The 15,056-nt window shown below is 46.2% G+C and overlaps 1 long non-coding RNA gene across 1 annotated transcript; it reads left to right on the top strand.

The window, feature by feature from the left end:
- The first annotated feature begins 4,957 nt into the window (after window positions 1-4,957).
- Window positions 4,958-7,612, top strand: Gm32050. Its single transcript, XR_870281.1, has 2 exons — window positions 4,958-5,265; window positions 6,718-7,612. It is a non-coding gene; the product is annotated as a predicted gene, 32050 (long non-coding RNA).
- Window positions 7,613-15,056: the final 7,444 nt, after the last annotated feature.

Here is a 15,056-nt window from a genome sequence, read left to right as displayed (position 1 = left end):
AAGAGAAATCATTCCAAGGGAAGATGCAGAATTAAGGGACCAGCAAAGGCACCTCACCTAAGCAGGACTTGGCCCAGCAGTGGATGTGTGACATCCTGCTGAGACATGTCATGCTATACTGCCCAGTTAAGCCTCAGTTTCAACACACGTAAAAGGCAGTGATGATAACTATTGTCCTGTGGGCTGTGGGAATGTTAAATTAGTATGCTTAAATGGCCACGTGCAGAGCATACCAGCACTCAGGACAGTGAGGCAGGAAGATTACCACAACTCTGAAGCCAGCCTCAACGACACAGCAAGTTGTAGGTAAACCAACGCTGAATAGTGAGACTACCTTAAAACCAACCAAGCATGGAAGTGCACTTTTCAAAGCAAGAATAGACAGTCCCATGTCGTTGTGCCACCATCTGCGGCAAAGCTAGGGTAAAGGTGGTTTCCATGGGCCGGGATACTCCTGCCTGATCTTGGGTTCCTCAAGTGATGACTGCTTACAGAGAAGGCTTGCCCAGTTGGACTGGCTGCACACTTATCCTGGGGAGACGGCTGAGGGTAGCTTTGAAGCTAGGGCCTAGTGTTGCTCAAGACTGTGGATCCTGCAAGTCAAACCCACAGCATCAATTGGTAGGCTCACTTTCTTTTCACTCATTTACATTGTTTTTAAAAAAAGATTTATTTTATGTATAAATACAGACACACCAGAAGAGGGCATCAGATCTCATTACAGATTGTTAGGAGCCACCATGTGGTTGCTGGGAATTGAACTCAGGACCTTCTGGAAGGGCAACCAGTGTTCTTAACCACTGAGCCATCTCTCCAGCCCCTTATTCATGCTTTATGAGGAGCTGGCTTCAGTGGGGGCTGCCAACTTCTCATGTTGGCCTAGAGAGTACCTCAACCTTGGGTTTCTATTACTCCCTGCCTGCACAGCTTAGGTAGTGCCAACTCTAGGAAATGCCAACTTCAGTGGTATCATAGCCTGGCCCCTTATGGCTTCTGAAGGTGATCCTCCAGACCTCCTGTCCACAGAATTAACAGCCCATGCCACCTGAAGTGTCTGAAATGAGCCACATAGTCTCTAAGCAAATTCCTTCTGTCTGTCCTCTTCCCCACCGTGGTTTGGAATGAATGTTCTCCTTCCCACACAGCCTCGACCTATCACTGCCCAGAAAACTCCTAAGTATTGAGCATGCTCCAGGGTAAATGCCAATTCTCCTTTGATACCTTAGGTTAGAACTCATGGGTTGCTGTACCAGCCCTGGGCACCCTCCCTCCTCCTTAGCACTTGCTGTGTTTGCCTGTGCAAATGTGACTTCCACTTATCAGCAGCACAACTCCATGTTGGTGCCTCTATCCATGTGCAGGGTGACAGAGGTGTTGGGTTTGACATGGACAGAGCAGCTGTCTACTGATGGCTGGTGGTCTCCCTAGCCCTTGGGTAGGTGGGGTTTGCAGCCTGTGTTCTGTGTGCTCAGCTTTCCTGTTTCCCTTCAGATGATAATGCACTCTTGGCAGATCCCTTTCCATCTGTTAATGTTGAAAATTAGCAAAGCCCGCAAAGGCTTTGTGCTAACGTCCAGGCTGCCTACTGTCCTGAGAAATGACTGGATTTGAGAGACCGTCCAACACATTATTAGGCTTGGAACTGAATGGACTTTGGGGGAAGTAATGGAAACTGTAGAATACAGGGCCTAGCTGAAAGAAGTAATAGCACGCATGCGTGCACACACATACACACACACACCCTCATGCACACACACACACACACACACACACACACACACACACACACACACATACCACCCTGTACCTGCAATGATGTTCTGTCTCTTCATGGCCCAAGAACAACAAAGCCAAGTGACCATGGACTGTCAGACCTCTGACACAAGGGTTCCAAGCAAATCTTCAACTTTAGGTTGATTTTCTCAGATGCCTTGTCACAGTGAAGGTGTCATCTACCACCTCCCCTGGCTTGCTCCCTCACTCCAGTATCAGCTTTCCCAGGTCATTCTTCAGATAACCTATCCGTACCAACTGTTTGCTTGGGAGAAAAATGCTCTGCTCCTGCAGGCAGCTTCTTCTATGCATGGGCTTAAATTCGTCACAGTTACTACTGCATTCCAGTGTGTTGTCATCAACCCACTTCTGCTAAGACCACCTGGAAACTCTGTGTCCCTTACATATTGTGCAGAGCCCAACCCGTACCCAGTGCTCCCTTTTTTACCCTCTGGCTTCACTTGAGCACACCTTCATATAGTTCTTACATTTCTCAGTGGAGATGACAGAGTATGAACACTTTTCTGCATCAGAGAACTGCCCATCCTTAGACCACTGCCCACAGTGGGCTCTGCCTCTCTCATGGGACCAGAAGTTTGCCCAGATTCCTGTAGAGCCAAGTGACAAGGCCAGCCTAGTGATGGCCACACATAATCCTCAAGGTGGCTTCTCCTGTATCAGATTCTACAATTACAAATGAGATGTGGGGAGCTATTGGCAATAGTCCTCTCTGTCAAGTGTGAGTGTCACAGCGGCGGAAGGATGAAGCTGCGGTGTCACTGGGATAAATCAGATGTCTGCTAAGTGACAGGTGCATGTGTTGTCTGGTCACATTTAATATTTGAGAGCACTATTATCCTGCTTGCGAAGAGTGCACAACACAAAATGGTAGGGAACGATGCTCTGGAAAGGTTAATAAAGACCTCAGCAGGTAGTGTTTTCCTACTTTCCTTGGCTCTTTGCTTTTATTAACATGTTAATTGTATATATTGATGGGATTTGGCGTGATATTTTCATATGGAAATCGTGCACTGATCAAATCCAGCTGCTTTCCTTCCACGCATCTGCCCATTCCTCCCTTTCCAAAACCTGCCCCAGCACATATTAATCTGTTTGCATGATCTGTTCGTTCAATGTTTTCAGTCTCTGCTCATGAGAGAACTCATAATCCTTGCCTTGTTGAGGCAGTTTGTTTCACTTAACACACTGTCTGCTTTTTGTTTTCATCTGGCTGCGAAGGACAAGAGTTTAGTTTTCTTTCTGGCTAAAGAGTACTCCGTTGTATTTGCGTACCATGTTTTCTCTGTTTATCAATCTGATTCTGTATCTTTGGTATTGTGAAGATATTCGGTGTATCTTAGGTGTTACACTTCACCTCAACTGAAAGAGGAAAAGAAACTTGGAGGCCTCATAGCAAGGAGCACACAGTGAACAAGCAGTCACTCAGTAAATATACTGTCACAGTCATCAACAGAGAACCTCCGGGGCAATGTTCTATGCTGATGATGCTCATTTTATGGTTTTATTGTTTATAAAATATCCTATCCCACTGATAATTTTGTAGTACATGGTCTCAGTTACCTGCAGCTGTCTCCAGTCTGAAGATATTAAATGAAAATTCCCCAAATAAATAATTCACAAGTCTTAAATTGTGCACTGTTCTGAGTAGCGTAAAACATTCTCACACTTGCCTGACCCATCTTGTCTGATGCATGACTCATCCTTTTGTCCAGTGGATCCACACTGCACACACTGCCTTCATGTTAGTCTCTGATTGGTGATTCAGGGCATGTGGTCACATGACTCTAATGTAGTCGCCCAATACCAAGTCACAATGCCTGTGCCATCATCTCCACTGAGGCATTGCATCATCTCCCATCATTATGAAAGGAGAGGTAAGTACTGTGCAATAGGCTATTTCAAGTGGGACAGCATTCAAGTAACCTTTATTAGAGTGTATTGCCATATTGTTCTAACTTATTATTAGTTTTACTCATCACTTACTATGCTTAATTAGACATTATCATAGGTACCTGTGTACAGGCATGAACTATGTAGAGCTAGGATATGACATCACCTGTGGTTTCAGGCTTCCACTCGGGTGGGGGTAGGTGTCTGGGAATGTGTCCCCCCACCAGTGAGGGAGGGGACACTGCTGCCTGTTCCTTATTTTAAGTGAAAGCATGAAAGAGAGCAAGTAGCATCATAGCAGGAAGCACATGGAGAACAAAACCATGCGTTTCATGCCCAGGATGTAAAACAAAGAGAGAACCCCGGTGCCCCCCAGTCTCCTCGGAGGACTCCCACTGGACTCTACCTTTTAAAGGCTCTACTACCACGCAGCAGTGTAATGAGCTGGAAATTAAGCTTTTAATAGGTGCCCTTCAGTGGCCACTGCAGGTCCAACCTAAAGCAAAGGGCTCCTCTCAAAACTAACAGCCCCTCTACTCCCCCAACTTGGTCTCTGTGAGGGTCACTCTGTGGGTGATAGACTTGGGAGAAGCCCTCCAAGTCACCCACTGGGAGTAGACCCCTGCTCGAGTCAAGCATCTCTCCACAGCACGTCTTGAGGGATTCTTAAAACCTTTGGTGCAGAGAGGGAAAGACCAGTGTGGGGTGCCAGTGGTATTTTCTGGAGGTCTGTGGTCTGTCCTGAGACCAGTCTTTTCACATTGATACTTTGTAGCATCAATGTGCATTCTATCACGAAACACAAATACAAGGTCTAAGTTTTAATATTAATGTCCTTGACTTGGCCATATTTTTAAAAAATGGTAACTTAAAACTTGAGACATCCCTCTTAGTAAAAAAAATAATAATAATTTAAATATATGAATGCTATATGCCATAGAGAAGTTATTTGTAGGAACAAATTCTGGACCTAAAAGTTACCACCTAAGGCTGAAGTTTGTCTTGGTGTGAAGAGGTATACTTTGCCACACCTGTGCATGCTTTGCTTATTTGCCAGGCTGTCTAGCTTCACAGAGACCAATTGAGAGAGATTAGGAAGAAAGCAAATTCTATGGGAATTGCAGCATACTGGAAAAAAAGTCTTTGCAGATGTTGTTAAGTAGTTCAAGATGGGGAGTTGACTTGGCTTATCCACATGGGTCCTTGTGAGAGGGGGGCTGAGAGAGGCCACGTATAACAATAGACAATGATAAGAAGATACTGGCCTCGAAGACTGGAGAACGCAACCGTGAGCCAAGAACACTAGGAGCTGCCAGACTCCTCTCCATCCTCTGAAGGGAGCAGCACCACCTGCTGCTACAGTAATCTTATCCTGATTGTGTTGGTTTTGGATTTCTAGAAACTATAAGAGAGAGACTTCCTATTGTTTTAAGCCACTGCGTTTGTGATCATTTGTTACCACAGCCACGGGGAGCTAACACAGGAATCAATCCCAGGAATCAACATTCTGAGCTCTGATGTCGCCTCTCCTACAATGCTTTGTCCTGCAGGTGCATGTAGCACAGCTGTCCTTGTCTATAGGTACAGACGTCTTGGTACATTACTGCCATTTAAACCAAGTGTTCATGGTCCCCTCTTCTAAGTCCTAAAGATGTTTCCTGATAATTGGGCTCTTTGGGGATGCCTGGTCATGGCTCCTTTTGAAGGTGTTTTCTCAAAGCCTCCATTTCTTTTGTGACATCACAGAGGGATGCTCTAGGATCTGGACTCTTATTTGTTTGTTTGAGACAGAGTCTCTCTCAATATAGTCCCAGCCATCCTAGAACTTGCTATGCAGACCAGGCTAGCCTTGGACCTTTGTCTCCTGATTGCTGGGATTAAAAGCGTGTGCTACTGCACTTGGCGTGGACTAATTTTTTTTTTTTAAGTGTTGAGCTGAGAAGTGAGAGTCTGTCATGTGTGCCTTCTTAAAAGTGCTACACACACACAGACACACACAGACACACACATACACACACATACACACACATACACACACATACACACACACACACACACACACACAGATGCTTGTGTTCCTTCTGATAAGGAATTTGCTTTCCAGTTTGCTTTCTAACTCATCCGTGGCTATTGTAGGTTGTACTGCATCCTTTCAACTTTCAGATAAGCATAGACCTCACAAAGCAAACGTATCTGGAAAGAGATGTCGAGCAGGAATTGCCCGCAAGTCACCAGAAGCTGGAGAAGCATGGAAGATTCTGCCACAGGCCTAAGGAGGACCCAACACCGTCAATACCTTGACCATGAACGTCTCACCTCCACAGCTGTGATCTGATACATTTTGGTTTTTGTTTTTGTTTTTTTCCTTTGTTTTTGTTTTTTGAGAGAGGGTTTCTCCGTGTAGCCCTGGCTGTCCTGGAACTCACTTTGTAGACCAGGCTAACCTCGAACTCAGAAATCCGCCTGCCTCTGCCTCCCAAGTGCTGGGATTAAAGGTGTGCGCCACCACGCCCGGCTCATTTGTTTTTAAGGCACCTACACTGAGCTTTGTGAGTTGCTCTTAAGGCAGCAGCTGAAACAAATGAACACCACATCTGATCTGGGGATGGGAGGAGAGGGAGAGAGATGCTTTAGATGAGAAGCCTTGAACCTGATCAAGAACCTCCACAGATTTCTTATCTGTGTTGTGCCTGAATAAGGGGATTGTTAGAGAATCTCCAAGCTTCATCCTAACCTCTTCCCTGGCGACTCAACTGCTCCCTTGCTCTCTCCAGCAGGGTCAGCTCAGGCAAGAAAGCCACAGCCATGCCTCTTGAGTCGCCCTCCCTCACCCACTCCTTGTTTGCAAGTGCCCAGCCTTCTCAGCAGAGAGGGGACCATCTGCTTAGTCGTGTTTACAGCACACCGCGCCAGTTTGAGCTTATTAATCATATTTACCCACGTATCTTAATTACTCCCTGTCTAGCAACTCGCCTTGCGCTCAGCTGTTGACCTCTCTCTCTTTTTTCCACCCCTTTCTATCATTAATCACAGGAGCCGTGTGGGTAGAGGAATTCCTGCAGCTTGGATTTCACCCGGCTCCATTACCACTCCCAGAGAGGAGAGGCTGGAGTTCATGGCTGTCTTCTGACAAACTTCCTAATTAATCTGCTAAAGATCAGATGAGGCCTAATAGGAGCTGAAGACAGTGTGCTGGGACCATCCCTCCTTGCCACGCCCCCTTCCCCCTCCCGTGTGTGTGTGTGTGTGTGTGTGTGTGTGTGTGTGTGTGTGCGCGCGCGCGCGCTTTTGGGTGTGTGTTGAAGTGAGAGGATGCTAAGCTCAGGCCACTAGCAGCTCACGAGGCATTCCCTCTGCAGATGCTGCTGCCACCTGCCTTTCTGACTTGGGGGAGAAGGAATTTTCTCTTTGGCTTAGAAGTTTAAAAAGAGCCACCACTGTTTCCTGCCCAGACACAACAGAGAAGTAAGCTATCAGCTGCCCGCCTTCCCAGGGAACTAAGGGTTCGTTCTGGAAGGAATTTTCTCATGGAGAATGGACTGAATTTTCTCACTTCTCTTTGAGAACCCAGCGTCCTAGGACTATCGGGAGCTAAAGATGCTCTGGTGGCACAGGGCGGTCGGTCTAGGCAGGGGGTGCTGTTGAAGCCGGCAGGAACATGGACAACATTCTGTTACTGGAGACATCAGCTGGCAGCTCCACCGACAGATGTGGTTCATGTGGAGAAATACAGCTGAGGACAGCTGAATGAGCCAAGGGAAGTCTCTCTCATCGGCTATGTCCTGCGTCCGCATGCCTTCTCGGCTTCACACTCTGCCGCTTCGGCCCCTTTCTCTGGAGGCTGGGAAGGCCCAGGACTGGGCCGCTCTCTTCCTCCAGGCCCAGCTCGGGAGGCTGAGAGACACCATTAAAGAGGATAATTTGTTGATCTGGGCTCTCCTTGCGTTTCAGTGCAGAGTGGCATCGTTTTCTTTATGACCTCGTAAAGTCACAGCCGAGAGGCCGATTTGGAAAACAAACTGCCTCGGGTTGACAGATAATTAGATACAGGGGACATATTATATGCCTTTGCATATAAATGTGCTCCGAGGTGTGTTGGTTCATCTGAAGTTGAGGTTAAAGGCACGCAGGTATTCCTGACACATCAGGATGTATATTTTCTTACGGTCTCGGCACCGCGTCGGTTTTATAGCCTTTCATCTGGTGCTGACGGATGGGTGGAAGCGCCACCTGACTAGAAAGGGGCCGCCTTTACCAAGAACCGCCCAGCTTTTCTGCTCCCTGCCCCTCCCATATCCCCTCCTCTGAGCAAGGCAACATAACTGTTCTTTGGGCCTAGATTCTGCAGTGAGTGACTAATGGCCAGGGTAGGAGGGGCCCTGAAGGGCTCATTTTTCTTCTCTTCTGTCCCTCCCTTTGGGATTATAATAGGCCCAATTAATTACAATTATAACACGAGGCCTTTCGAGATGGGGGGAAACCGGAGTGGAATTCTATATCCTGGGCAATGAAATGGACCAAAGCAGATATGTTCTGGAAGGTTCTTAATGGATAGCTGCTTCTGTCCAAATTGAGGACTTGGCTTTGTTATTAATACTCCACTCGAAGGCAAATTCTTCTGTCCCTGGAATCTGGGATCCGGGAACAGAGTCAGGGCCTTGGGCAAATCAGGCAAAAAGAGCTTCCATTTTCCTATAGCTTCTAAACGCTGTGGGCTGGGGAAATATCTCTTTGAACACAAAGTCCCAGTTAAATTCATTCACGCTAAAATGTAAAGAGCTTAATTTAATGCCCTTTGGGAGTAATTTCAATTTAAAAGTGGCATTATAGCTAGTGGCTGAAAGAACAGGCTTAGCGGTTAGTCATCTCCTATTTGGGCAAGTCGCTTAATCTGTGTCTGAATAAAAAGCTATACTCACCTTAGGATGTCGAGAAGATTCACTTAGATAGAAAGTGGGGTACCAGTGCTTCACATCTGGTAAACGCTTAATAAATGTTAACCGTTTTTAATCACGATGGTGGTCTGAGCTAATCATAGTACAAAATGAGGAGAGAAGATAATGTCCTAACCTAGAAGAGGGGCCCAGCACAGTGTATCCTCACAGGAGCCCTGACTCCAGAGAGGGCTGAGTCTTGCCCTAACATCCCTAACATATGCGTTACTTTGAGCCTGGCATCTCTTTCTCCCAGTCTGGCATCTTATTTACAAAATTAGATGGAATCTGCCAGGGTAGCCATTTGATCCACAGTGGCAAGATGGCATAAGAGATTAAGGGATGCGCTCCTCTTAGAGGCTCCCCCGTGTCCAGCTTTTTTCCCCCACCAGCCCTTTTTTTTTTTTTTTTTTTTTTTTTTTTTTTTTTTTGGTTTTTCGAGACAGGGTTTCTCTGTGTAGCCCTGGCTGTCCTGGAACTCACTTTGTAGACCAGGCTGGCCTCGAACTCAGAAATCCGCCTGCCTCTGCCTCCCCGAGTAGTGTTGGGATTAAAGGCATGCGCCACCATGCCCGGCTCCCCTTCCCAGCCTCCTGATTGGTCCTTGTTATCGTCTTGCCTCTGCGTCAGTCCTGCAAGGCCAACCAGAGGGCCCTATCAGGACGACTTTGAGATGTTTAAATAATCTTCCTCTTTAAATCTTGGTATGGGCCGACTGGAAAAGCTGAGGTGAGAGGTGGAGGGAGAGGAGGACCCCCCAAGACCTCGTGAAGGAAATGATTAAGAGAGCCAAGAGAGGACAAGGGTGAGGAAGGGCTCTCTCTACATGTTGCCAAACTGCTAGTCTCTTTCCAGACTTCATCAATGGCTCTGGTTCTCTCCTTCTGAAATAGTCTTTTCTTCCTCCACCACCCAAGTCTTGCTGGGCTGTGAGTGACCAATGTCAAATGGTCCCTGATAAGCCCTAAGTGCTCCAAAGGTACATAGAATGTGTCCCTTCACCTGCTCCCTAGGCCTAGGCAGTTCCCCACCCCAGCCTTAGTCATTAAGGTCATTCTTGGGCTGGCTGGCTGGAAGACATCTGGGAAAACTATTCCTAGTACCCCCAGCCAAGCCTGCTTCCGGCCCAAGAGGTTGAGGCGCCAGGTGCATGGTTAGGATACCATTTCTACATAGTGAAGACGGATCATTCGCAAAGGCCTGGCAAGTCTGAATCTAGATGGAGCTGGTCTTCAGAATGCTAGGTGGACGCTTTTTAAGGGGAAGCAAACACTAGTATTATCATGGTATCACTTGTATCACTTATGCAGTTTGCACGGCTTCCCATGTGCAAGCATCCCAGTGTTAATGCAAAGTGTGACAAGACTCAACGTCAGCCATCCTAGCTTTGGGAGCCAGGGCCCCGTTGGAGCTCGGATTAAGAGCTGAATTACACATAGATGGAGTTCTGGAAGAGAAACCTCTCTGATTTAGTGCTTTCTATCTGGGCTCTTGCTCAAAATCCGAGGACAACTGACTACAAGAGTGGACTGTGAGGTACATCCTTGCCCCCCCAGTAATGTTCCAACATTTCTATATCAACATTTCTATATCTGATCAGATGCACGAATATCAAGGATCACAACTGAAGATGTATTTTTGGAGTACTCTGAGTAAACTCTTGACAACATAGAAAGAGAGACAAGGGAGTGAGGAGGTTCTTGGACCTGTGGAAGAACAGACTCATAAGCAAAGCTCAGGGTGTGCAGGGTCACATATACCCATAGCCTCCCTCTGTGGAGAAGACCTGGCATGTCGCAGCATGGACCCTGGGTTTTCCTGTATCCATAAACGTTAAGAAGGAAGCCTGGCCTGAATCCCAACGTCACAGACCAGAGCCTTTCTGTCCCTAAAACTGACCCTATCAGGGATCCATAGTGCCTGCAGTTGGAACATATACTCTAGAATGGTGGTTCTCAACCTGTGGGTTGTCACCCCTTTGCAAGGAGTCAAATGACTCCTTTACAGGGGTCACCAAAGACCTTCAGAAAACACAAATATTTACATTACCATTCATAATAGTAGAAAAATTACAGTTATGAAGTAGCAATGAAATATGGTTGTGAGTCACCACAACAGGAGAAACGGCATTGCCGAAGCACTAGGAAGGCTGAGAACTACTGATCTAGAACATGTAGTGGCTCTCTTCTCTACTTGCTTCTATGCCAAGAGGGTTCCGAGATGAAGATCAAACTCTTATTAGTGAACAAGGGCACCAAGGGAGCCAAATGGGATCAGAAAGTCAAAAGAGACAGGACAGGAGAGACGATGACAGGGAACAAGAATTCTGTTTTCTATAGGCCTCGGTAATACAGTGTATGGTTAGCATTCGTGAGGCTTGGAGTTCCATGCCCAGCACCCAAACACATGTGTGTATGTGTGTGTGTGTGTGTGTGTGTGTGTGTGTGTTTGTGTGTGTGCTAGCTAAATAAAAGTAAACACAGAAGAACGGGAGGGGGGGGAGGAAGAGAAGATTACCCAATGGGAAATAACAATCGGGGATACAAAGGGAGGTTAGCAATGGACAGAATAAGAGAAGCAGAGAAAATAACAAAAGATAGTTTTGGAAAAGAAATGAGCATCTCTCAAGGCAGAAAGTAGAGGAGGGGCAAGCGGTGGGGTGGGAGGAACCTCAGAGAGAGACAGTGTGGTGATCTGGAGGGAAGAGGGGGACAAGAGGAGAGAGGGAGGAGGGAGGTGAGGAAGGTGAGGGAGCGAAAGTGCTGTGCTCTGTGGATTACTGTGTGTTTGTCATCTGGAATGGTATAAGCTGTAGGTACAGCATCTCCTGCCCATGATTTATGGTCCCTGTCAGGCGGGGACCGAGCTTTGTCTGCTGTAGCGTGGAGGATGAATGCACTGCTGTCATCCCAGCCTGGCCGGCCTTTCTCTCTCTCTGCTCCGAACGCTCGCTCCCCATTTCACGCCAGTGAACATAAACAATCTTTTGTAAACCTGACAGTCACACTTGCTTCTTTGGAAACATAAAGCAGAAATGTATGACTCGGCTTTCATTACCCAATTTCCTACGCTATATAAAAACACTCAGGAAAGACATGTAAGTGGTCACGAAACCTGGGAAATTGGAAGTGTCCTGGAGGAAGGAGGAAAAAAAAAAGAAGAAGAAGAAAGGGCTGGCAGTAGGGGGAGGGAGGGGGAGTGGAGGGTGGTGAGGTTGTAGAGGGAGGTAGGAGTCTGGGGTGGGAAGGAGATGGGAGGAAAGGAGGTGGCATGTCTAATCCCACCACATCCTTCCAGAGAAAGCTGTCTGATAAACTGGGCCATGCAGACACATAATTATATTACATTTCTGAATAATAGACACTTCCTGCCTGAAGTGCTGCTTTCTTTTTTCTGTTCCTTTTAAGCCAGAGTGCAGCAAGGAAAGAGCTCTGAGATCAAAGCTGCCGATAATGCTTTGTCGCCCCCTCCGCGCCCTCTGTCTTTGTTTTACTTTCCCCCTTACCTTTAGCCACTTGGCGAACTCTGCTACATAGAGTGTAACTTATTTTTAAAGACCTACTGGGATGGAGGGGGGGGGGGGGCGCACATAATCATGGCAATCTCTCAGACAGCTTATCTTGACTGAGAAAGAAGCTCAGCGGTAGAGAGTCTGTCTCTATCCCCAATAGCCTAGCCAGAGTGGAGCAGGGCACGCGCTAGGGACATCAAGGAAAACTGTAACCTCCACAGCTGGCCTCAAAGTCACTGAAAACCTTGGCTGACCATATTGCAGCCATTGAAAACCCCCTTTCTCGCATTTAGCTGTAGACTACTGTCTCACAGCCTGAAGAAGGGGTTTCCTCTCAAATGTGGCACCCTGTGTACTTCCTAAATGCTGGGGCTCAGGCCTGTGGTCTTGGTGGGTGACTCAAGCTTACCCCAAGGAGCTTCTAGGCACAGAGTTTATTGGCCCGAGAATCATGAGAAACTAAGCAAGTTTTGGCCTGGTTAGTACTTGGATGGGGGACATGCCAGCCTGTGCCTGCCCTCACATGGCTTTTTGGTTCTTCCTCCTTTGTAGTATCTTTTGAGGCTGAGATTTTAATCGCATGCTGTTTCTTTGTGCATCACAGACATCTTTCAGTGTAGCACTTTGCTGTGAAGCACACCCTGCATCGTTAGAAAATATAAACTCCCAAGACTTGTCTAGGCTTCCCAGATTCTCCCAGTATACACAGGCATATTTAAGTCGATTTCTGAAGCTCCCCTTAATAACATTTTCATAAAGAGTCACATTCCATTTTAAAATATTCAGATTTAAACATCTCTTAACCTCATTCAGTTGTCATTTATTTTTCCCAAAGAGGCAGTTTCGTATTTTTTCCAAAGAATTACAGAGTGCATGGGTTAAGGAGAGAACAGAGGGGCTGGAGAAATAACTCAGCTGTTCAGAGTGCTTACTTCTCTTGCAGAGGCCCAGCATCTAGTTTGTAGCACCCACGTTGGGTGTCTAATGACCTCCAGTAATTCTAATGCCAGATCTAAAGCTGCCTTTGATTTGGCAGGCATCTGCATGCCTGTGTGCATATATACACACACACACACTCACACACATTCCCATGTGTGCACACACGCACACACACTGATACACACTCCCATATGTGTACACACACACACACACACACACACACACACACACTGATACACACTCCCATGTGTGCACCCATACACACACACCCATACACACACACACACACACACACACACACACACTGATACACACTCCCATGTGTGCACATATACACTTACACACACACACACATTGAGACACATGCATGTGCACACACACACAAGACAAAACTTAAAAATAATACAATAAAACCATAAGAATACAGCATAGAGACATATATTGAGTAGACATACTGGCTGTATTGTTTCTTTTGCTACCAACTTCTTGATGTTTGTGATTTTCCTTTGTAGCTCATTTGAAAATTGAAGTTTCCTTTTTCTTTCTTTCTTTTTTTTTTTTTTTTTTTTTTTTTTTCTTTCTTCTGGATACCAGACTGTGAGCTTACAGATAGGAGAAACACTACGGAAAAAAGTCTACAAACCATCTATGTAAGCAGTACCCCAAAGCTGTGCATTATAGCTCCTCCTCAGGCAGGAGAGGGTTTATTTGGCTTGCTCATCCACATCACAGTCCATCACTGAAGTAAGTCAGGGCAGGTACTCAAGGCAGAGACCTGGAGGCAGGACCTGAAGCAGAGACCACGAAGGAATGGTGCTTTTTTGTCTCTCTTCCAGATTGGTCAGTTTGCCTTCTGATTCACCTAGGACCAGCTGCCCAGAGATTGTACCACCCACAGTGATCTGGGTCTTTCCACATCAATCATCAGTGATGAAAATGCAAGTATTTGCCTATGGGCCATTCTGACGGGAATATTTTCTCCATTGAGGTTCCCTCTTCTTAGATGAGTCTAGCTTGTGTCAAGTTGGCAAAAACTAACTGACACAGCTACAACTTAAGGATGCCCCAGACAAGTCTTACAGGCTATGCCTCTAGGCCTGTTTTCAAGCCCTGTTTCCAATATGGAGCAATCTAAATCAACATAAGATGGCAGTGCCTGGTACCAATGCTTACTGCAAGTTATTCACAATGGCAGTTACAGAATCAGCCTGCGTGCCCATCAACAAATGGATGGGTAAATAGAAATGTAGCATGTATACCCTATGGAGATTTTATTAAGCATAAAAAGAAAAAATTGCTATTTTTTTAAAAAAAGGAAAATGGATAGGACTGATGATCATCATATTAGGCAAAGTAGGGCAATACAGATTCAGATAAATATCTCATTTTCTCACATATGTGCAGTCAACTTTCTGAAAGGGCATGTAAGTAAAAGGGGAGGGGGTGGAGAAAAGGAAAGGACCAGTATGGAATAAGGGAGGTGAATAGATTTAAGACTGTTTTATATGTGAGTGAAAATGTCCCAATGAATTCTGTTGTTTTCTGCAAACAAGACCTGCTGAGAAAAACATCTTGGTTCTGTTGTTTATTAGCTATGCTATCCAAGGCAAGTAACTTGTTTGAAACTCAGTTTTCTCATCTGTGAAATGAGCAATATGATAGCCCACCCATCTGGGTTTCAATGAGGATCAGATATAGAATGACTGTTGGGTTGTAGGCACCTTACTTCCTCTTCTCTCTCCCTCTCCACTATAAACCTACCCCCTCGCCATGCCACTCTAAACTCAGGCTCCAGAAACCCGAGTGTCGGAATACTTCAGGAAGAAACAGATAACTTGTGGCTGTCCATCTCTTACTAGGATAGATGGACTCAGACAGAGACTTACATTTCCTCTGAGCTCTGTTATTGTTAGGCACATACACTGGATAAAGTAAGCCCTGTGCAATGAATTTAATACATAGCAGGAAGTAGGACAAATGTCACTGAT

The sequence above is a fragment of the Mus musculus genome, chromosome 8, assembly GCF_000001635.26.
Source record: "Mus musculus strain C57BL/6J chromosome 8, GRCm38.p6 C57BL/6J".
NCBI lineage: Eukaryota > Metazoa > Chordata > Mammalia > Rodentia > Muridae > Mus > Mus musculus.
The sequence above is the reverse complement of the archived record's forward strand: the minus strand, read 5'-3'. Positions and strand labels throughout refer to the sequence as shown.